General features: G+C 49.0%; 1 long non-coding RNA gene across 1 annotated transcript in view; it reads left to right on the top strand.

The window, feature by feature from the left end:
• LOC141250703 (uncharacterized) overlaps positions 1–24,021 on the top strand; it is a 177,542-nt gene that overhangs the window by 61,935 nt on the left and 91,586 nt on the right. The window contains exon 2 of the long non-coding RNA XR_012312827.1: positions 16,818–16,888. This is a non-coding gene — a long non-coding RNA (uncharacterized lncRNA). The remainder of the gene's footprint in view (positions 1–16,817; positions 16,889–24,021) is intronic.

Below are 24,021 nucleotides of genomic sequence, written 5' to 3'. Positions count from 1 at the left end.
CTCTTTTGTATTAATTGTTTTACATAACTTTGTGTCATCTGCAAATATTGATATTTTACTATTTATCCCGTTGACTATGTCGTTAATAAAGATATTAAATAACATTGGGCCTAGTACAGACCCCTGTGGTACCCCACTAGTGACGCTTACCCAATCTGAGTATATTCCATTTATAACCACCCTCTGCCTTCTATCCTTTAGCCAGTTAGCTACCCACTTGCAGACATTTTCCCCCAGCCCCATCATTCTCATTTTGTATACCAACCTATTATGTGGCACGCTATCGAACGCTTTTGAGAAGTCGAGATACACGACATCCACTGGTTCCCCCTGATCTACTCGAGAGCTAACCTCCTCGTAGAAGTCAATCAGGTTTGTTTGGCAGGAGCGATTCCTCATGAATCCATGTTGGTTCGGGATTAAAAGATTATTAGCATCAAGATGCTCCGTAATTGCCTCTTTAATGAAGCTTTCAAAAATTTTGCCCACAACGGACGTCAGACTCACCGGCCGATAGTTTCCGGCGTCACTTTTTGCTCCCTTTTTGAATATTGGCACTACATTCGCCTGTCGCCAATCAAGTGGTACAGACCCAGTCTCAACAGAGTCCTTAAATATAAGATATAACGGTCTGTCTATCACATTTCTTAGTTCCCTTAGTACCCGTGGGTGTATGCCATCAGGTCCTGGTGATTTGTTTATTTTAATGTTACTGAGGCGTTTCTGTACCCCAGCTTGGGTTAGATTTGTCATACTTAGTGGAGGATTAAGTTTGTCACTTCTCATTTCTCCTGTTAGTTCTATTTCCTTTGTGAAAGTTGTCGAAAAAAAATTATTTAATAGATTAGCTTTATCCTCATCTTTCTCTATGATTTTGCCTTCCTCACTTTTTATCGGTCCAATATTATCCGATTTAATCCTTTTACTATTTATATACGTAAAGAACAGTTTGGGATTTGATCTACTTTCCCTAGCAATACGTCTCTCTGTTTCCTCCTTCGCTATTTTTATTTGTTTTTTACAGGTTCTCGTTTTTTCCTTGTAACACATTAGTGCCTCCTTACTGTTTTCCTGTTTTAATCTCTTGAATGCCTCTTTTTTGCTATTTAACGCCCCTTTTATGTTCTTGTTCAACCATATTGGTTTCCTCTTATTTCTGGCCCTTTTATTCCCATACGGTATATATCTCTCGCACTGAGTATTCAGAATTCTTTTGAAGGTTTCCCATTTACTATTCGTATTCCTTTGATTAAGAACTTTGTCCCAGTCAATAAGTTGAAGGCTTTCTTTCAGCTGATCAAACTTCGCCCTCCTAAAGTTTAATGTTTTAGTTGTTCCCTTATTGATAACCCTACTGAAGGGCATTTTGAAGTCGATAATATTATGGTCGCTATTACCTAGGTGCCCCCCTATCTGTACCTCAGTTATTCTATCAGGCCTATTAGTCAATATTAAGTCCAACACGGCCTTCCCTCTCGTTGGTTCCTGCACTAGTTGGGAGAGATAAATATCCTTAATATTTGTCAAGAACCTTTTTCCTTTCTGAGATCTAGAGGTTTCTGTTTCCCAGTCAATATCCGGGTAGTTGAAATCCCCCATTACAATCACTTCATTATGTTTTGCTACTTTGTCTATTTGTCCTAATAGCAGATTCTCATTCTCCTCTGTTATATTGGGTGGCTTATAGCAGACCCCCAGTAATATTTTATTATTATTTTTAGTTCCCTCTATCTCTACCCACATGGACTCGACCCCCTCTTCTCCCTCTCCTATATCTTCCCTTAGTCTGGGTTTTAGACATGACTTTACATATAAGCAGACTCCTCCGCCTTTCCCCTGTTTCCGGTCCCTTCTAAATAAACTATAATCTAATAAATTTACCGCCCAGTCGTAGCTATCGTCTAGCCAAGTCTCTGTTATACCTACGATGTCATACCTCTCCTCCGATATAAGCGCCTGCAGCTCATCCGCCTTATTGGTCAGGCTTCTTGCGTTGGTCAGCATGCAAGATAAAACTTTGGGGTTATTTAGCATCCTATTCTTCTCTAACGATCTAACTGTACTATCCCCACCCCCCTCTCCACCCTCATTATATTCACTTCTCCCCTTCCCCCTTGCTTGCCTCACATCCCACCTATTTCCTTGGTTTCCCCCCCCCCGTCTCTAGTTTAAAAACTCCTCCAACCTATTAGCCATCTTCTTCCCCAGCACCGCTGCACCCTCCCCATTGAGGTGCAGCCCGTCCCTACGGTAGAGCCTGTAGCCAACCGCGAAGTCGGCCCAGTTCTCCATGAACCCAAACCCTTCTGCCTTGCACCAACTCTTTAGCCACTTATTCACCTCCCTAACTTCCCGTTGGCGCTCCTGTGTGGCTCGCGGGATTGGTAGTATTTCTGAGAAAACTACCTTGGAGGTCCTTGCCCTAAGCTTCCTACCTAGGTCCCTGAAATCATTTTTAAGGACCCTCCATCTACCACTCACTTTGTCATTGGTGCCGATGTGGACCATGACCGCTGGGTCTTCGCTAGCCCCACCCAGTAACCTGTCAACCCGATCCGCGATGTGCCGGACTCAAGCGCCAGGGAGGCAGCACACCGTTCGGCGATCCCGGTCTTTGTGACAGATTGCCCTGTCTGTCCCCCTAATAATAGAGTCACCCACTACCAGAACCTGTCTTGCCTGCCCTACACTTCCCCCCTCCCCCTCATTACTGGAGCATACACTCCCCCGGCGGTCAGAGGATCTGTCGTGCTCCAATAATGCCGGTTCTGAACCAGCCTTCCTATACTTCTTCCCTCTATCCCTCCTAACTGTTATCCAGCTCCCTGCCTGTTCAGCCTGCACTTCCCCTCTATGCTCCACCCCCAGTATTGACCCATTGAGTGTCTGCTCGGTGAGCAGCAAACTCCGTTCCATGTTGTCGATGCTCCTCAGTACCGCTATCTGAGCACTTAGATCCAGAATTTGGGCTTCCAAGTGCACGATATGCTCACATCTCTCGCAGCAGTATGGATCCTCGAGCGGTTGCTCACGGAATGCATACATTGCGCAAGATGTACACTGCACGGCTCCGGACAAAATGGACGTCATTCTAAATATGGGGATACAGTCAGTATATATATACAAGTACAAAACACAATTATTTATATATAGGTGTATGGACGGGGATCAATTAGGGATGTGCAAGTGTATCAATTAGATATCGGCGGGGGATCAGTTAAGTATCAAGTATGGACGGGGGAATCAGATAAGTAGGTCAGGTGGATTAATTAAGCAAAAAGTAAAGTAAAGAAAGAATGAAATACAGTCAGCAATTCAGTCCTAAGTCCTCCCTTCCAAACTCCCTGAATCCAAAGTCACTGAAAAACAAGTCACACACTTACTTTCGTTCGCACTTACGCTCCGGACACACGCAGCTCGTTCACACTCGCAAACTAAGAGATTTAAGAGTTTTTTTTTTTTTTTTCCTTTTCCAGCAATGTACCCTTCACCTCAATGCACTGTGTGCTTATATAGTGTTGTAACATCACTGTGTGCTTATGTACTGTGCTTTGATATCACTGTGTGCTTATGTACTGTGCTGTAACATCACTGTATGCCAATAGTGTTGTAACATCACTGTATGTGTATGTACTGTGCTGTGACATCACTGTGTGCTTATATAGTATTGTAACATCACTGTGTTTATGTACTGTGACATCACTGTGTGCCTATATGGTGTTGTAACATCACTCTGTGTTTATGTACTGTGCTGTGACATCACTGTGTGCTTATACAGTGTTGTAACATCACTGTGTGTTTATGTACTGTGCTGTGACATCACTGTGTGCTTATAAAGTGTTTTAACATCACTGGTTCATATGCACTGTGTATGAAGTATATTTTGCACTTGCATTATTATTATTATTGTTAATTTATATAGCGCCATTGATTCCATGGCGCTGTACATAAGGGGTTACATACCAAATACAGATATCATCACTTACAGTAAACAAACTAACAATGATAGAATGGTACAGCGGGAAGAGGGCCCTGCCCTTGCGGGCTTACATTCTACAGGAATGGGGGAGGAGACAGTAGGTTGAGGGGTTGCAGTAGCTCTGGTGTTGGGGGTGGCAGAAAGCAAGGTCATGGCTGGCTGTAAGCTTGTTTGAAGAGATGGGTTTTCAGGTTTCATCTGAAGGATCCAGGTGTGGTGGATAATCGGACGTGTTGAGGCACAGAATTCCATAGGACTGGGTATATTAGGGAGAAATCTTGGAGGAACGAATAAGTGTGGAGGAGAGAAGGAGGTCTTGGGAGGACCGGAGGTTAAGTGAGGGAATATATTGGGAGATTAGTTCAGAGATGTACGGAGGAGAGAGGTTATGGATGGCTTTCTAGGTCAGTGTTAGTAATTTGAACTGGATACACTGGGGAAATGGAAGCCAGTGAAGGGATTTGCAAAGGGGGGTAGCAGAGGAGTAGCGATGCGAAAGATGAACAAGTCGTGCAGCAGAGTTGAGGATGGACTGGAGGGGTGTGAGAGTGTTAGCAGGTAGGCCATAGAGGAGGATGTTGCAGTAGTCGAGGTGGGAGATGATGAGGGCATGCACAAGCAGTTTAGTAGATTGAGGGTTGAGGAAAGGATGTGACTCGCCCCCTGGGCCGTGGGGCACTCGGATCCGGGCAATTAGGGAAACGATGGGAGTAGTAGTGGCAACCCAGTTCCGTGGCTCAGGGTGGTCAGGCCAGTGGTAGTCCGTTATGTGTTATTGATAATGTCCGACTACGCCACCCGTGGATTGCGGTTATTAGGAACCGCCGCTGCATGCAGACCGCTGGGGCTGATGAGGTGTGCAGCTAGGGTAGTGTGACTCCCCACGGAAAGAGTGCGGCCCCAGGGCAGTGTAGTGGATGGTGGGAGTGATGGTAGTGAGAGTCCCAGTGCTGATAGTGCTGGAGGAGCAAGGAGCACACAGACAACAGGTTGCAGTCCAGGGTCTTTACTGAAACAGGTAAACTGACCCATAAACAGTCCCAGCTAGGAGGGGACCTGGATGTCTGAGAGCAACGGGGAAATTGGCCCTGGTCAGGGTGAGGGTGTAGGCCTACCGTGCTTTCTGCGCTCCTTCTGGCTATCTCCTCCTGATAGGGTAACAGCCCACGTTTCCGAGCTTTCCGTGTATTCTCGCCTGTATGGCCTGCGACGTGGGTTCCTTTCTGCTCCCAGCCTTGTACGGCTTTACTGGTCCCTTCGGTTGTGGCAGGGCCTCCAGGCTTCCCAGGCCAAGGAATGTACAGTCCCTTGCGGACTGGTTCTCTGCTGGGGGATGTGGAATCCTTCCAGCCTCAGACACCAAAGTCTGGTAAAGCTAAGTCTTTCTCTGCCAAGACAGGCTCTCTTCGCCTCTTGTCTCTGGCTTGTGGCTCTCTCCTACTGCCACACTTCCTCTTAGGTGCAATCAACTTTCTGTCCCTGCTCCACTCTGGGACACGTCTCAAAGCTGAGACAGGCAATCCAGTTCTCCCTAACCCTGTCCCCAGTACCAGCTTTTATAGGGGCAGCCTGCTCCCCCTACTGGCCTGAGACAGGAGGCATTGCATGCTAATGTTCCGCTGACCAGAGAACCTCCCCCTTGCTCTCAGACACAGCTTTATTACACTTGTGGCATCCAGGTAGGGTGACACATTCCCCCCTAGTGAAATTTAGTACTCCGGGACTAAACAGTAAACAAAGACAATATGCATAACAATAAAACATTAATAGACAGACGACGCACAAATTGAGTTCTTAAGGTCACAGTGTGGCCTGTGACCGGGTGTCCATATCACCAATACAACGGGGAGCCTTAACCAGGTGGGGGTCTGTCCTACCCCAAGTCCTTCACAGTCTTAGTTCATTCCTGGGTTAGGCTCGAACGCAGTCCATACAAGGTCCCGGTTATAAAAAGTCCATAACCTGTGAGTCCTTACGGTAGCTGCAAGAGACTGAAACACAGAATTACCGAACATGCATGTAACTTGGCAAACAATTCAACATTTGGCAACAAGGTTATTTACAATTTAGTACACTCTATATTCTCCAGCGAGCGGGTATCTGCCCCTTTGTGCTCCTGGTTGACCTACGTAGCCCACTGTCTGGTGGTGGACCAACCTGGCTTTCCCCACTAGCGTTAGGGGTACAGCTACCAGCTGGGTGTACAGGTAAGGCAGGCAGCTGTCTGCGGGTTCTTTGGCTTACCGCAGGCATGGCAGGCTCACTGTCAGCAGAGGGTTGACTCTCCTGGGCTGCTGGAACAGGCTCTTCTGCCTCTGGAACCGCTTGCTCCTCTTCACTTTCCGGCTCTGGTGTTGGTTGTTGCTGGGCCGGTTGCAGGAAATACAGGACGGGTACCACTATGGCATCATTTATGCGAGTCTAGGACTGAGGGAACTCTCTGAGAACAGTGCTGATCATTTCTTCCTTGTCCTCTGCGGGTTCAAGGTCACTCTGATCCTCTTCTGCACTGCGGAGTTGCTCGGGGCACCTTTTGAGGTGGTCTCTGGAGACGACACTAGTGGTTTCTCCTCCGTCCTTGGTGATCACGCACACCTTTGGGTTGTCGTGGTCAGACTGCAGTACGGTGTAGGGTTCCCTTTCCCACTGGTCGTCCAACTTATGTAGCCTTCTTTTTCGCTTTAGGACTTGCTCACCAGGTTCTAGGGGACTAGCAGGGGCGTGTTGATTGAAAAGTCTTTCTTGCTTCTCTCTCACCTGGGCGAGGCTCTTCTCCACACTCTCCTGTACCTTTTTGTACTGCAGTTGCCTTTCCGTATCTCAGTCCGCATCCGGGGAGGTGTCCTCAGGTATTAGGACTCCCATCTCCAGGTCTACGGGCAGCTTACCTGGTCTAGCTCGCATCAGGTAAGCCGGGGTGCAGTTTGTAGCATTCACCGGGATATTGTTGTATAGGTCTATCAGGTCCGGCAGTTTTTCTGGCCACAGGCTTCGTTCCTCCAGGGGCAACGTCTTCAGGAGATCAATGACTATATTGTTCATCTTCTCACACATCCCGTTGGTTTGGGGGTGGTAAGGCGTTGTACGAATCTTCTTACAGCCATAGAGGTTGCAGAACTCCTGGAAGATTTCAGCCTCGAACGCTGGACCCTGGTCTGTCAGGACCTGTTCCGGATACCCGTGTGGACGGCAGAAGTATTGCTGGAAGGCTCTGGCCGCTGTTTGGGCTGTCAAGTCCTTTACCGGGACCACCACTAGAAAACGGGAATAGTGGTCCACGATTGTCAGGGCATAGATGTATCCTGACCGGCTGGGAGCCAATTTGACGTGGTCCAGAGCTACCAGCTCAAGAGGCTGCGTGGTGACGATGGGCCTCAAGGGTGTCTTCTGGCTGGTGCGGTCCTTCCTCCTCAGGTGACAAGGGCCACAGTCTCTGCACCATTTTTCAACAGCTCCTCTCATGCCGACCCAAAAGAACCTTCCTCTTAGCAGGAACTCCAGTTTCTTCCAACCGAAGTGTCCCGCTCGGTCATGGTAAGCCCCCAGGACCATAGCTGCATCTCGCCTTGGGACCACGACTTGCCAGGTCAGCTCGTGCGTCCGGTGGTTAACAATCCTTCTGCACAACTTGCCTTCGTAGAGGAACAGCTTGCTCTTCTCCTTCCATAGCTGCTTGGCTTCCTCTGGGGCATCTGGATCTAGGCGGGCATCTTCCCGGGTCAGCAGGTCTTTCACCAGGCGGACTGCAGGGTCACTATCTTGGGTCTCGGCCCAGCTGTGGTGAGGTAGGGGATTCATCATCACAGTTGTTAGATCCTCCTCCTTCACGCGGTGAGAGTGTTGAGCGGCTCCATACCGGTGAAACGCGGGGAGTTCTACCTCCTCCAGCTCTTCTGGGTCTTCGTCACCTTCAGGTAAGTGAGGCATCCTTGATAGGGCGTCCGCGTTGGCGTTGGTTTTGCCTGCCCGGTACTTGATCACGAAGTCATAGTTGGAGAGACGGGCCATCCACCGCTGTTCCAGGGCACCCAGTCTAGCATTGTCCAGGTGTGTCAACGGGTTGTTGTCCGTGTACACGGTGAACTTTGCGGAGGCCAGGTAATGCTTGAAGCGTTCCGTCACGGCCCACACCACCGCCAAGAATTCTAGCTTTAAGGAGCTGTAATTCTCCGGGTTCCTTTCGGTGGGCCTCAGCTTCCGGCTGGCGTATGCGATCACCCGTTCTCTGCCCTGTTGGTTTTGGGACAGTACGGCTCCCAGTCCCACATTACTGGCATCTGTGTGGAGAATGAAAGGCTGGCCGTAATCAGGGTAGGCCAGGATCTCATCCCCTGTGAGGGCCATCTTCAACTGGCGGAAGGACTCCTCTTCCGGTTTATCCCACTTGAAGGGTGGCTTTTGACTTCGGGACTTAGACTGTCCGATCAGGAGGTCCTGCATAGGAGCTGCCATCTTAGTGAACCCGGGGATGAACCTTCGGTAGTAGCCTACCAACCCGAGAAACTGTCTCACCTCTTTGATGTTCGAGGGGCTTGGCCAGCTCTTGATTGCCGTGACCTTGTCAGGATCGGGGGCCACTCCTTCCGCGCTTACCACGTGCCCTAGGTACTGGACCTTTGGTTTCAGCAGGTGACACTTCGATGGTTTCACCTTCAGGCCATAGCCTGCCAGGGCTTCGAACACCTCGGCCAGGTGCTTTAGATGGTCCTCGTAGGTCTTCGAATAGACGATCACGTCGTCCAGGTAAAGGAGGACCGTCTCGAAGTTTCGGTGCCCTAGACAGCATTCCATCAGCCGCTGGAAGGTCCCTGGTGCGTTGCAGAGCCCGAAGGGCATACAGTTGAACTCACTCAGTCCCATCGGGGTGGTGAAGGCGGTCTTCTCCTTGTCAGCCTCTGCCACAGGAACCTACCAGTACCCGCTAGTAAGGTCCAAAGTAGAAAAGAAGTTAGCTGATTTTAGTGCGGCTAAAGACTCCTCTATTCTAGGCAGCGGATATGCGTCTTTGTGAGTGATACGGTTGATTTGTCTATAGTCCACGCACATTCTCATGGTGCCGTCTTTCTTTTTGACCAGAACCAAGGGGGCTGCCCAGGGGCTACAGCTGTCTCTAATGACCCCAGCTTCCTTCATCTCTCTTAGCATGCCCTTTGCGTTCTGATAATGTGCAGGGGGTACAGGTCTGTGTCTTTCTTTTATTGGTGGGTGGCTCCCTGTGGGGATGTGGTGTTCTATCCCCTTTACTCTGCCGAAGTCTAGCGGGTGCTTACTAAAGACTCTCTCGTACTCCTGTACCACCCGGTAGACTCCTTGTTTTTGGTGCAGGGGAGTGGAGTCAGCACCCACATGGAGTTTCTGGCACCAGTCCTCCTTTTGTTTCTGGGAGCCATTACCCTCCGCCTGTGGAGATGGAGGCAAGGGTTCCACGGCCCTGATGGCTTTGTGTTCGACAACAAACAGTTTGGCGAGTGTAGCGTACCTGGCTAAGTGTACCTCCCTCTCCCCAATGTTGAGGATGCGGACGGGCACCCTCCCATGACGGACATCAACCACCCCCCGGGCTGTCAAAATGGTGGGCCTGCTGTCTGAGTACACGGGTTCTACCATGGCTTGGTAGTCTCTACCTCTCAACCCGATTGCAGTCCGACACCAGATCATCATTTCACTTTTGGGAGGCATGGAAATGGGGAATGGGTCACTCAGTCTTACGCTACCGATCTCACCACCAGACAGTTCTACCTGCTGCCGTCTCATCAGGGCTTTTATCTCCTTGTTGAGGACTCTCTGTTGGCTGGAACTAGCATTCACCGCCACCTGTTGTAGAATTACAATTACTTCTGAAAGACAATTTTCAATTATGTTAGTACCCACAGTTATTTTAGGGTGACTTTCATGACGGTCAATGTCCACAATAATCACTCCCTGTGCCGGCAGTTCAACTTTACCAATTTTAATGGTCATCTCCTTGAACCCCATCTGCGGCACGGGTAAGCCATTACTGGCGATGATGCTCAAGTTACTGTCTGGATACCGTGTGATATCAGCATCAGTCCAATACTGCTTAAAAAGTACATAAGGGATTGTGGTTACTTGCGACCCAGTATCCAGCAAGGCGCTCATGGGGATACCGTCCAGCACCACGGGTAAAACCGGGCGCCCCCCAACGTACTTATCACGCCAATTATAAGGGCCTGGTGATCTTATGCCTGGGGGTCGGGCCTCTGCCCCAGGTTGGACCCGTTTAAATTACAGTACCTGGAAATGTGTCCGGGCTGGTTGCATCGACGGCAAATGGGCTGTCCATCCTCTGCGTAGCGGTCTGTGGGCCTCCCTCGGAACGACGGGATCCTCCTCTGTCGACGCCACGGGACATCCTCCGGACTTGAAGCCAGCTTGATGGGTCTTGACGGGTCCACTTGCAACGCCTGGACGGTCCTGGTCAACGCCGCGACGCTCCTGGTCAGCTCCTGGACTTGGTGGTGCAGGCCTTTCGACGGGGCTTGGTTCAGGGCCTGTGCATCAGCCTCCACGGAGTCCATAGAGGAGGGCGCCACCTCCTGGTGGTAGGTGATAGCAGGGCGCCGGGGGTTTATAGCGCCACTGGTTGCAGATTCACGGAGCACCCTTATGGCCCTGTCCTTAAATTGGGCAAAGGTCAGGTCGGGGTTCTGGAAGAACATGAGGCGCAGCTGGGCCCTGTGGGCGCTGGACAGCAGACCCTCTATGAATTGTTCTGTTAGCAGCTTATCGGTTTCCTGCACACTGCCAGGGTCAGTTTGTTGAATAGCCCTCAAGGCTTCCTGCAGATTTAGGGCATAGTCTCTGATGCTGTCCTGTGCCCGCTGCTTACATCCATAGAACCTCATTTTAATTTCAGCGGAGGTACGTGTATCAAAGGTACCCCGCAGCCGGGCCAGAATACCCTTCACAGTTCTTTTCTCCTCAGTGGGCCATGATTTTACCTCCCTCTGGGCTGCGCCAGTTAACTGCCCTGTTAATATGCTGACCTTCTGTTCCTCTGTCAGGGGGTAAACGTGGAACAAACTGTATAGCCTTTCCTTGAAGTCAGTTAGGGCATGGGGCTCCCCTGAGTATTTGGGCAGCCAGGCCGCTCCAGGGATGTAGGGCAGGGAAAAGGGCATCACTGCTGCTGCAGCTGCGTTGGTGGTAGTGGGCGCCTCTGTGTCCGACATCTTCCTCCCCCCTCGTTAAGCGTGGCCTACCTTCCGACGATCCTCTTCTGTAGGCCGCGGCTCCACTGCTGCTGCTATGGACGAGGACCTGGCGTCGCGTCCTGATGACGTCAGCGTCGCTCTCTCTCCCTTCCAGGACCTTGCATAGCGTCGGTGCGTGGGGCGGAGCTTTGGATCTCGCGCGGTTTTGACGTCCACGCCCCTCTTCTTCCCGCGCGGCGTCCTGGAGATGGCGTCCGATGGCGGGAAACAGCTGCAGATGGCGGGAAGACGGCGGGAAACGGTCCAAGATGGCGTCTGATGGCGGGAATCGGCTCCGGATGGCGGGAAACGACTCCAGACGGCGGGAAACTTCGCCACAGATAAGTTACAAAAGTCTTTTTCAGGCACGCAGTACCCGGTGGTTGCGGGCACGAAATCCTGCCGACTACGCCAAAGCTGTCTCGCCCCCTGGGCCGTGGGGCACTCGGATCCAGGCAATTAGGGAAACGATGGGAGTAGTAGTGGCAACCCGGTTCCGTGGCTCAGGGTGGTCAGGCCAGTGGTAGTCCGTTATGTGTTATTGATAATGTCCGTCTACGCCACCCGTGGATTGCGGTTATTAGGAACCGCCGCTGCATGCAGACCGCTGGGGCTGATGAGGTGTGCAGCTAGGGTAGTGTGACTCCCCACGGGAAGAGTGCGGCCCCAGGGCAGTGTAGTGGATGATGGGAGTGATGGTAGTGAGAGTCCCAGTGCTGATAGTGCTGGAGGAGCAAGGAGCACACAGACAACAGGTTGCAGTCCAGGGTCTTTACTGAAACAGGTAAACTGACCCATAAACAGTCCCAGCTAGGAGGGGACCTGGATGTCTGAGAGCAACGGGGAAATTGGCCCTGGTCAGGGTGAGGGTGTAGGCCTACCGTGCTTTCTGCGCTCCTTCTGGCTATCTCCTCCTGATAGGGTAACAGCCCACGTTTCCGAGCTTTCCGTGTATTCTCGCCTGTATGGCCTGCGACGTGGGTTCCTTTCTGCTCCCAGCCTTGTACGGCTTTACTGGTCCCTTCGGTTGTGGCAGGGCCTCCAGGCTTCCCAGGCCAAGGAATGTACAGTCCCTTGCGGACTGGTTCTCTGCTGGGGGATGTGGAATCCTTCCAGCCTCAGACACCAAAGTCTGGTAAAGCTAAGTCTTTCTCTGCCAAGACAGGCTCTCTTCGCCTCTTGTCTCTGGCTTGTGGCTCTCTCCTACTGCCACACTTCCTCTTAGGTGCAATCAACTTTCTGTCCCTGCTCCACTCTGGGACACGTCTCAAAGCTGAGACAGGCAATCCAGTTCTCTCTAACCCTGTCCCCAGTACCAGCTTTTATAGGGGCAGCCTGCTCCCCCTACTGGCCTGAGACAGGAGGCATTGCATGCTAATGTTCCCCTGACCAGAGAACCTCCACCTTGCTCTCAGACACAGCTTTATTACACTTGTGGCATCCAGGTAGGGTGACACAGATGGATTCTGGAAATATTTTTGAGGTGGAGGCGACAAGAGGTGGCGAGAGCTTGGATGTGGGGTTTGAAGGACAGGGCAGAGTCAAGGGTTACTCCGAGGCAGCGGATTGTCGGTACAGCGGAAAGAGTGATGTCATTTATTGTGATGGAAAGATCAGGTGGGAAAGATATGCGAGATGGGGGAAAGATTATAAGTTCAGTTTCGTCCACATTGAGCTTGAGGTAGCAGGAGGAGATGAAGGAGGATATGGCTGCTAGACATGCTGGGATTCTGGACAGCAGAGAGGTGACAGACATCTGGGCCAGAGAGGTAGATCTGGGTGTCATCAGCGTACAGATGGTACTGGAAGACATGGGATTTTATAAGCTATCGCAGGCCAAGGGTATAGATTGAGAAGAGTAGGGGTCCTAGGACAGAGCCTTGAGGGACTCCAACAGAGAGGGGGCGGGTTGAGGAGGTAGTGTGGGAGTGGGAGACGCTAAATGTGCGGTTAGAAAGGTATGAGGAGATCCAAGATAGGGCAAGGTCTTTGATGCCAAAGGAAGAGAGGATCTGTAGTAGGAAGCAGTGGTCAACTGTATTGAAAGCAGAGGACAGGTCAAAAAGAAGGAGTACAGAGAATTGTCTGTTAGCTTTGGCTGTAAGTAAGTCATTGGTGATTATGGTAAGGGCAGTTTTGGTGGAATGGTGGGGGCGGAAGCCGGATTGTCGGTTGTCGAAGAGTGAGTTAGATAAAAAGTAGGAGGAAAGTTCAGCGTGAACGTGTTGCTCAAGGAGTTTGGAGGCAAATGGGAGCAGCGATATGGGGCGATAGCTGGACAAGGCGGTTGGGTCGAGGGATGGCTTTTTGAGGATGGGCGTGATTGTGGCATGTTTGAAGGTAGCGGGGAAAGTACCAGAAGATAATGCTAGGTTGAAGAGATGGGTTAGGGATGGGATGAGTTTGGGGGTGAGGTTGGGGAGGAGGTGGGATGGGATGGGGTCGAGTGCAAATGTGGTGAGGTGTGATTTGGGGAGGAGACGAGTAAGGTCTCTTTCCCTGATGTTGGGAAGGGAGGTTATGGGGGTAGGGAAATGGTGTGGAAAACAAAGGGGTTGTGGTGGTCGGACATTAAAGACTTGCCGTGTTTGGTCAATCTTGTTTTTGAAGTATGTGGCAAACTCCTCAGCAGAGATGACGGAGATCGGAGGGGGCAGTGGAGGGCGGAGGAGAGAGTTAAAAGTGTTGAATAGGTGTTTGGGGTTGTAGGATAGAGAGTATATGAGGGTTGTGAAGTAGGCCTGTTTAGCAGAGGTGAGTGCTGATTTGAATGTGAGTGTTGCTTGTTTGAATGCAGTGAAGTCATCTTGAGTATGTGTTTTCCTCCAACGCCGCTCCGCAACCCTGGACGCTTGTTGAAGCTGTTTAGTGAGGTTGTTGTGCCAGGGTTGCCTGTTGACTCGTCGCGCTCTGCCATGCACAAGAGGGGCGACCGAGTCAATGGCTGATACGAGAGTGGCATTGTAGAAAGCGGTGGCGCTGTCTGTGTCATGGAGTGAGGATATGGATGTCAGTGGTAGAACAAAGTCAGAGAGTGTGTGAGTGTCTAGATGTGAAAGGTTTCTGCGGGGGTGTGCTAGTTGCCAGACATGGGTGACAGGTGAGGAGGACAGGGATGAGAATGTGAATAGATGGTTGTCAGATAGGGGTAGGGGGTAGGGGTAGGGGGGAGGTTGTGAGGTTAGATAGGGAGCAGAGTGGGGTGAAGATAAGGTCTAGTGTGTGTCCGTCTGTGTGGGTGGTGAGGAGGACCACTGAGTAAGTCCAAAGGATGAAGTAAGCGACAAGAGTTTGGATGCTGCTGACTGGCGAGTGTCAGTGGGGATGTTGAAATCGCCCATGATGATTGTGGGAATGTCAGCAGAGAGAAAGTAAAGAAGCCAGGAGAAGAATTGGTCAATAAAGGCAGTGATCGGGCCCAGAGGTCAGTATATGCCATTTGGAGGTTGGAGGGAGAGTAAATGCGGACAGAGTAGACTTCAAAAGAAGGGAGAATAAGGGAGGGAAGAGGAGGAGTAGGGCTAAAGGTGCAGTTGTTAGAGAGGAGAAGACCCACTCGTCCACCATGTCTGTTACCATGGCGAGGAGTATGGGTGAAGTAGAGGCTGCCCTAACACAGCATAGCAGTGGAGGCAGTGTCAGAGGGTGTCAGCCATGTCTCTGTGATGCCCAGGAAGGAGAGATGATGAGAGGTAAAGAGGTTGTGGACAAAATGGAGCTTGTTGCAGAAAGAGCGTGCATTCCAGAGTGCTCCAGAGAGAGGAAGCAGGGGGTGGGCGTCAGGGGGACAGGTTTTGCGTAAGAGAGGTTACTGTAGTTTGGAGTTGGTTTGATGCGATAGGTGGGGCAATTGGTGGAAGGTGCAAGCTGTGGGGGTCCAGGATTGGGAGATATGTCGCCACCAGTAAGGAGAAGCAGAGAGAGGGAGAGCAGGTGGGAGAAGGAGAGTGTCCGGCTTGTTTTATGTTTTGGTAGGATTGATCTGAGGTTGAAGAGCAGGTCTGCAGATGAGATTAGGTGGGGAGGTAGGAGGGAAGGAGAGATGATGATTTGTTTAGAGGGTGCTGAGGTTTGGGGATAGCGAAGGAGAGTCAGGATTAGTGGGGCAAAAACAGTAAGGGCATATGTAAGCATGATGAAATTGTAAGGGAGAATGAGAAAGAGAATCTAATTAATAATGGTAGATAGTTATCCATACCTTCTGGTCATTTCTGGCATATTTCATTTTTAGCCCCTTAAAAAGCAACCCTTTAAAAGCCAGACCCGTCTGTGCCAGACTTGGCTCGCTTGATTTATGGAGCTCTGGCCAGCACATTAGGTGGGTCAGGTGTGCAGGAGGGGAGGAGTCGCAAGGACACTGCTCACAAAAGCATGGGTGGAGAGGGGGGAGTAATTAGGACACAGAGGCTAAATGAATTCAGGAAACAGACAGATAGGGACCAGTGTGTATTGGGATCAAAGGATTGAGGTGATGAACATGCAGATTAGACCGAACACACCAAGGACAGATAGAATGAAATTAGCAGGGATCAGTGGATACACAGCAGATAATGGATACAGGGAACATATCGGGAGACAGATACAGTTTGGAAAGACAGTCAGATATGCAGCATGGGGTTTGCAGGTAGGGTAGGGGAGACAATATCTGTGGCCTTGAGAAGGTGCTTGCATTACTTGCACTATCAATTGCTCCTTATAATTGTAGCTTGTGTGCACAGTTGCCCATATGCAATTTATGTGATTTTTTTCTGCACTTGCAGTATTTGTGGCCTCAAGGTGGTGCTTATTTTCTTTGCGCTATTAATTTTCACTTTATTTAAATGGTAGCTGATTTGCACTATAGCTAATGGCACTTTATGTGATTTGATTTTGATACATTTCTCAGTTCTTATAATTTGATATATTTAATCAACATAATTATGGTTCAGCGATTTTTGTGATTTTGAGCACTTGCTCTATATGGTGGATATATCATGTTATAACTGGCTTGTGTAGTTTCTGTTCTAGTTTACTTCCCACTTTTTATGTATTTTATGCTGTACTGTCCTGTGACATCACTGTGTGCTTATAGTGTTGTAACAGTGCCGTGTGTGGTTGTGTACAGTGCAGTGACATCACTTTGTGCTTATGTACTGTGTTGTGGCATAACAATCTGTATAAGTTTCTCCAGCTTTAAAAAAATTGCAGAAGCCTTATATTTTTTTTTCACGGACAGGGCAAAGAGCGCCCTATTTTTATGAACTGTTCTGGAATTTCTGGATGGTTAGCAACCCTGGTGGACATACCTATACACCACGCTGTTCGTGAAGCAGGATTTTCAAGGAAGAACGCTTCATTTTAGCAAAGTATTGCAATCTAGTGAGACCCCTAGTGGTTACATAGTATACATACATTATATATTTGTGCAAAATAAATTGAATTGTTTATTATTAATATTTAACAAATTAAATGAATTACAAATAAATTAGAACTGCAGCAAAGTATTAATTTTTGCTTGGAGTTCCTTGTTCCATTTCATTTGAAAGCGCCATATGTATTATAAGATATATAACCTATTGTAAGCTAACTATTTTTCTAGAACATTTCTCGAGGTCAAGTATTTTTGTCACGTTTTTTCTGGCCAGATTTGTCACAAAAACTGAAGGATTTTCAATGAACATGAAGGACGAAGAAACGCCGAGATCAGGAATCCAAGGTAAGTGTACAAAATCTTAATTTTATTAGGTCAAGTTTTAACATATACCGAGGTGGGAGAAAAACAAAAAGAAAAAGGACACAATTCCAGGTGGCAATTATGGAAAAAATCACTATACGAGGATATACATATATGCAATAAGCACTACATCATAAGGACTCAAAAAGATACACAGATACAGTATATATGTGTATATATGTCACATTATAGTCTCAAAAAATAAAAATCATGTTGGAGTCTATGTTATAAGCACGCCACTAGGTTCAGATAGGGGCAAGACAGGTTACATGAATTCTTTGGAATCCTGGGGGAACCGTTACTCAGGGCGACCATAGACCATGTGCTGCAGCTTCTCTCAGGCACACAAAGGCACAGACACGTAGGTTGTTTCACTTGCTGACGAGACACACTTGACAAGAGTCCTCATAAACGGTAGAACAGTAGCATTTAATAAGAAGCCGCACAGCCAGTGCAAGTTGTCTTAAGAGCAACAGGCTCCAGTGACAAACAGTACAGTTTCCTTAGCAGCACAGCAGTTCACAGTCTTCCCAGTAGTACAGGACAGCACATTTCTAATGCAAAGGCACATTAATGAACACAGCATTCTTTACAGTACAGTGAGATGGAGGAGGGGGGGGGGTTGCTGAGGGAGATAATCCCTGTGACACCATTTCTTACAGTCCTTATCTTTCTGCTTGACAATACTCTGCACTGCTAGTCCAGGAACTCTACCTGATCTGTGCTTAGCTTCATTCCTGACTTTAATCCTTTTCACTTGTAGGGGCACTTCTGACAGATGCAGAACACACACACCACCTTTCTCTTGGGCTCCAACCAGACAGTAAACAACTTCTCCACAATCCCTCTGGGGCTCTTCTAAAACACTCCCCTTCTCCTGTGTTGTGTTAACCCCTCTAGTTGCTTGCTGGATGCTTCTGGAGCACAACACTTCCTGTCTCATGTTACTTCTAATAGTTGCTGGATACTTTTAAAGCAACAGCACTACTTCTGCATGTCACATCTAGAAGAAAGTGCATAAGAATAGTAAATATATATCAACAATAAAAATTATAATTTACAAGTGAATGAATAAATATAAAGACGCACCCCAAAAGAGTGAAGTAAATAAAGTGCTAATGACTGAATCCCTAAATAGGATATGCAGGCTATAATCGGTAAATGTCCCATATAGGTAACAGTGATTGTAATTGGATCCCTATACAGGATATATAGGGAGAAATAGCCACTAAATCTATCTGGGCACTAGTACGGATTCACATGGAACTATCATAGAATATATTCAGTGTACAGTGTGTTGTGGCATAATATACTTGGATGTACAGTATAGGGGGTCAAGAGTAGTGTTGAGCCACCCCCGTAGTGTTCGAGTTCGGTTCGGTTCGTCGAACACCCGTGTGTTCGCCGAACTGTTCGTCGAACTGTTCGTCGAACACCTTCGAACACCATTAAAACCAATGGCAGGCAAACAAAAACACATAGAAACACATAGAAAACACCTTCAAAGGTGTCCAAAAGCTGACAAACTGCTCAGAAGACATAACTAACACATGGAAAAGTGACAAGTACATATAGTCATGCGAAAATAAAAGAGGTGGAGGAGTAAAAGGAGGGGGAGACACAGATATAGGCATGTCATGCCCTTCTAAAATCCAAAAAGTGAGAAGCCGACACGGCCAGTCCGCTCCTGCCCGTGCCACCTCCGTGTCGCCGGGTTTGTGCCAGAGCCGCGGTGAACCCTGACGGCCAGCCCCCCTCTCCCAATACTGGTGCCTGTCCGCTGGTGGGTCGAGCGAGCCCCCCGGTGGTGGAGGCAGCTCTAAGCTTTTTAATTTAAATTGTCTCTCTAATTTGAATGAATACACTTTAAATCCATTTACAAGGATCTATTGGAGGGCAAGTCTCATGCCAGCAGCCGCGGTAATTCCAGCTCCAGTAGCGTCCACTAAAGCTGCTGCAGTTAAAAAGCTTTTATAAGGATCGAGCTCGGCTGTCCACCGCAAGGCATCCTACTGCCAGTCCCAGCCCCTATGCCTTGGGGTGCCTCCTGATGCTCTTCACTAAGTATCCCATGGTCCCGAAGCATTTCCTTTGAAAAAATTAAGTGTCTAAACTACAGGTGGTGCAGCTTGCTTAACAGCCGGGATAATCCGCTGACTAGCAGACACTGCTACTAGGCACAAAGTATTTCCTGGGCTAGATGCAGTTAAAAATTTGTAATTAGATACTCTCGTTGGATGCTGAGAAAGCATTCCATAGAGTCTCCTGGCACGCCATATATGATTCTCTTAAAAAGCTTGGGGTAGGGGTCTAGGGGACCCTTTTATAGCCAAAATCACGGCCCTGTATCGCAATACGTCACCTAGGCTGAAGATAAATGGAACTGTAGCACCCTGAGGGCTCGGTTGCTACAGACGTATTGCACCTCACCCAGAGGTGTGATATGTCACTCTCAGGTAAGGATGGAGTGTGGATCAGGACCCGACACCTGCATGCATTACACCACATTGCCGTGGGGCAGGGCGACCAATATGCCCCTGAGATGGGCACGACAGTCCCTGTCCCTGGCTGGAGTGGGGGGAGGGAACACTGAGGAAGGGGAACCCTGTAGTGCAGGAGCAGGGAGGAAGCAGTTCCTGGGTGCATTGAGAAGGGAGTATAAAAGGTGGGCACCATCTTAGTTCAGTGCAGAGAAGTCTGAGCAGAAGTGGCAGGGAGCAGGGGCTCTGCATGAGCTCTGCTCCGGAGGCGGGCCTAGTAACAGAGGCCCAGGCCTGGAAGAGGGAGAAGGAAGGAAGAGGAGCGGAGAAGGCTCCAGGAACGAGGAATGAAGGGATCCCAGGGGTGCGGACGGGTGAGTCGCCACCGCACGCCCGAATCCACCTGCGTGGAGGGGTCAGGCCAAAGGGGGAGACCGGTCCCCGAACTAGTGGAGGCAGGAAACGACCCTCAGCTAGAAACCGGAGGCTCTGACATTTTATGTGGCGCAGCCCCTCGCTACACCCGCTAGGAAGGCACCACATAGGGTCAGGGAAACTGGCGCCAAGTTTACCAAGAGGAGGCCCGAGGCAGCCGGACAGAAGTGTTGGTAAGAAAGGCCAGACAAAGGACACACAAAGGGGGTCCTGTGAAGTGCTCCAAAGTTATCTGGGAGTTGTCTGAGCCCCTCACCTGGTGAGCACAGTACGACGTGGGCAGCCGTTACCTGCAGACGTGGTCTGGATAATAAGAACTGTGAGTAAAGGCCCTGAACTGCATCACTGACTCCGTGTCGTTACTGCTGCTGCCCTGCACCATCACCCCCATCCTCCGCATACACTGCCCTGAGGCTATACTCCTCCCGTGGGGAGTTATGCTACGCTCTGCTGCACCCACAACACCAGCCTCAGCGGTCTGCCCTGTAGCGGCGGTTCACTCTGACCGCAATCCACGGGTGGCGTAGTCGGACATTTAAACATCAAAACCACATAAATAGTTCCGCCACTGGTTTGACCGCCCTGAGCCACGGAACCGGGTCGCCGCCACGAAGACTACAACCACCAGCATCCACCAAAAAGGGTCCGGCTCCGGGTGTCCCAAGGCCCAGGGGGTGCGTCAGAACATTTTCATCACCTTTCACAATCACCAATGGGACAAGGCAGTGATGTCCTCTGTCCCCTCTCTTATACATCCTAGTGACGGAGCACCTGCTCTCATCAATTCGCCATAACCCCAATATTAGGTGGATTGAGGTGGGAGGCACCGAGTACAAGTGCTCTCTATTTGCTGATGATGTCCTAGTATATATCACTCAATCACATATATCCATCCATGCTGTTATGGCTGAAATAGATCACTTTGTTACATGGTAAAATTTTAAAATCAATGCAGCGAAGTCTGAGGCCCTCGATGTCTCCCTCCCCAAATCCATATAGGATTCCATCCAGTCCAACTTTCCCTTTGCCTGGCCCTCACAGGGTATCAAATACTTAGGAATTCCTATTCATAGAGACCTCTCCCATCTATGTTATCTTAATTTTGGGCCCTTTATTGAACAACTCCATACAGACCACGGTTGGCAAGTTAGAACTGTAAGATTCACTACGTGAACCACTGGTGTTTTGTGGAAAAGCACATGTACACTGTGTTCCAAATTATTATGCAAAAAGTGTTTAGGAGTGATAAGGGAAGAATTTGTTTGTTTGTCAGTTAAACTCATTGATGGTGATGTGTGTCAGGGCTCTTTATATCACTGTAAGCAATTGCAGACACCTGTGCTAATTAGTTTGGCAGGTGTGTCCAATGAAAGGCAAGACTACTTAAGAAGGCTCTCTCACATTATTAAGCAGCCTACATTTTCTGCCAAAATGGGAAAGAAAAAGGATGTGTCGGCTGCTGAGAAGCAACAAATTGTGGAGTGTTTAGGTCAAGGCATGACTACAATCAACATTGTGCGATGATCAGGATGAAGTGTCTTGGCAATCAAGAAGTATGTAGCTGATTCACAGTACACACGTGTGCGTGCTGATAAGGGCAAATTGAGGACTCTTTCCTACAGGCAATTACATCAGGTTGAAAGAGCAGCGGCAAAAAAGCCTTGTCATAGCAGCAGACAAGTTTTTGAAGCTGCTTGTGCCTCCAACGTCCCCCGAACAACAAGATGCAGGGTCCTTCAGAGGTTTGCAGCTGTGCATGCGCCATCCTGTCGACCTCCTCTATCCACTTCACAGAAGCAGAAACGGCTCCAGTGGGCCAAACATTACATGAAGACTGATTTCAAAACTGTTTTGTTCACGGATGAGTGCCGTGCAGCACTCGATGGTCCAGATGGATGGAGTGGAGGATGGCTGGTTGATGGACACCCCACGCAAACACGGCTACAGCGCCAACAAGGAGGAGGTGGAGTAATGTTTTGGGCTGGAATCATGGGGAGAGAGATTGTCGGCCCCTTTAGGATCCCTGAAGGCGCTAAAGATGAACTCCATAATGTATGTGGATTTTCTCAAACAGCACTTCCTGCCATGGTTCAAGAAGAAGAACCGTGTATTTCACAGCAAGATCATTTTTCTGCATGATAATGCACCATCTCATGCTGCACATAAAACATCTGTATCTCTGGCTGATATGGGCATAAAAAGGGACAAACTTATGGTGTGACCCCCATGCTCCCCTGACCTCTACCCCATTCAGAACCTTTGGAGCATCATTAAAAGGAGTGTCTATGATGGCGGGAGGCAGTTCACATCTAAGCAACAGCTCTGGGAGGGTATTCTGTCCTCATGCAAAACAATTGAAGCAGAAACCATCCAAAACCTGACAAATTCAATGGACGAGAGAGTTCAGAAGCTCCTTTCGAACAAGGGGTCCTATGTGAAAATGTAACATCAACTAGAATAAAGTTTTGAGTTGAAAACTGTTTGATTTCAGTTTCTAACAACCCGCTAATGCTTATAATTTCAAAAATGACCATTTTTTTGGTCTTTATTAAAATGAAAAGGTTGATCGAAAAGTTTGGGGGATCTAAGAGTGTGGCAACCCAGTAGTCATGATTTCTTCGAATTCTGACAATATGAGGGTCATGCTGCAGGTAGTGCAGCAAGAAGGCACTTATGTGCCTTGCGCATCTCGGAGCCCCAAAATTATTTTCCGGGCTAGATGCAGCTAAAAATTATTTTTAATTTTAAATCTGGTGAAGCTTATTATAGATGGCCTAATAGGATCAGTGCTGCACACTGCTACAAAGCCCAAATTATTTTCCAGTCAAGATACAGATAAACATGATTAGTAATTTGAAAGCTTAAAACGGTTGGTAGGGTGATTTTAACCAATCATCAAGCTTTTACTCTCCCCAGGATGACACAGGGGTAGAAAAGTCGTTTCGGATCCATGATTTGTTCATCTTTATGAACGTGAGTCTGTCTACATTATCAGTGGAGAGCCGCGTGCGCTTATCTGTCAGCACACCACCAGCAGCGCTGAACACACGTTCAGACAGAACGCTGGCTGCGGGGCATGACAAGATCTCCAAGGCGTAAGTGGCTAGCTCCGGCCATTTATCCAGATTGGAAGCCCAAAAAGAGCAAGGGTCCAGTGACACAGTCGTGGCTTCAATGTTTACTTGGAGATACTCCTGTACCATCGTCTCTAGGCGTTGACTATGTGTCAGACTTCTTGTCTCCTGTGGCCTTGCAAAGGATGGGCTAAAAAAGTGGTGAAATGATTCCGCAAAATTGATGTTACCAGCAGATACTGTGGTTCTGTTACGGTTTGAGTGCTGAACACTTGACGGTCCCACGGTTGGCAAGTTGGAACTGTGAGATTCACTACGTGCACCACTGGTATTTTGTGGAAAAGCACATGTAAGATTCTGCAACAGTCTCTGCTGATACTCCTGCATGCGTGCATCCCTTTCTATGGCAGGAATAATTTCTGCAAATTTACTTTTGTACCGGGGATCTAACAGTGTGGCAACCCAGTAGTCAGGATTATTTCTAATTCTCACAATTCGAGGGTCATGTTGCAGGTAGTGCAGCAAGAAGGCACTCATGTGTGTTGCGCATCCAGGAGCACCAAGTCCCTGTTGTGTTGGTGGCGAGGTAACAATCATGCTTCCTTCCTCTGTCCTCTCCCCCCAACCTCGCACAACAGAAATGTGATCAAGGTCTCCCTCATCTGATGAGTCTTCCATCAGTTCGTCCTCCACTTCTTCCTGGGCTACTGCACCTTCCTCACTAGTTTGGCTGCTACCATGCGCCCTGGTAAAACCATCTCCCCCACCCTCACATGCCTGCCGCCTTGGTGCTGCCGACCGACTGGACCTTGCAGATGTTAGCCCTTCCGCATACAACTCCTCCTCCTCTACTTCCTCCACCTCCTCTTGTGCCACCACCTGACTCCGAATTCTGTTTAACATGTGCTCCAGCATGTAAATCACCGGAATAGTCATGCTGATAATGGCATCGTCAGCACTAAACATCTTCGTCGCCATTTCAAAACTGTGCAGAAGGGTGCATAGGTCCCTGATCTGAGACCACTCCTCCAGCGTGATTTGCCCCACCTCTGAATCTCGTTGGCCCAGGCTATACGTCAGAACGTATTGCACCAGGGCTTGTCGGTGCTGCCACAGTCGCTGCAAC

This window comes from Phyllobates terribilis, unplaced genomic scaffold (assembly GCF_046119375.1).
Source record: "Phyllobates terribilis strain yellow unplaced genomic scaffold, ASM4611937v1 Scaffold_2__4_contigs__length_985480577, whole genome shotgun sequence".
NCBI lineage: Eukaryota > Metazoa > Chordata > Amphibia > Anura > Dendrobatidae > Phyllobates > Phyllobates terribilis.
Note: the sequence above shows the minus strand (reverse complement) of the source record. Positions and strands in the feature narration are given on the sequence as shown.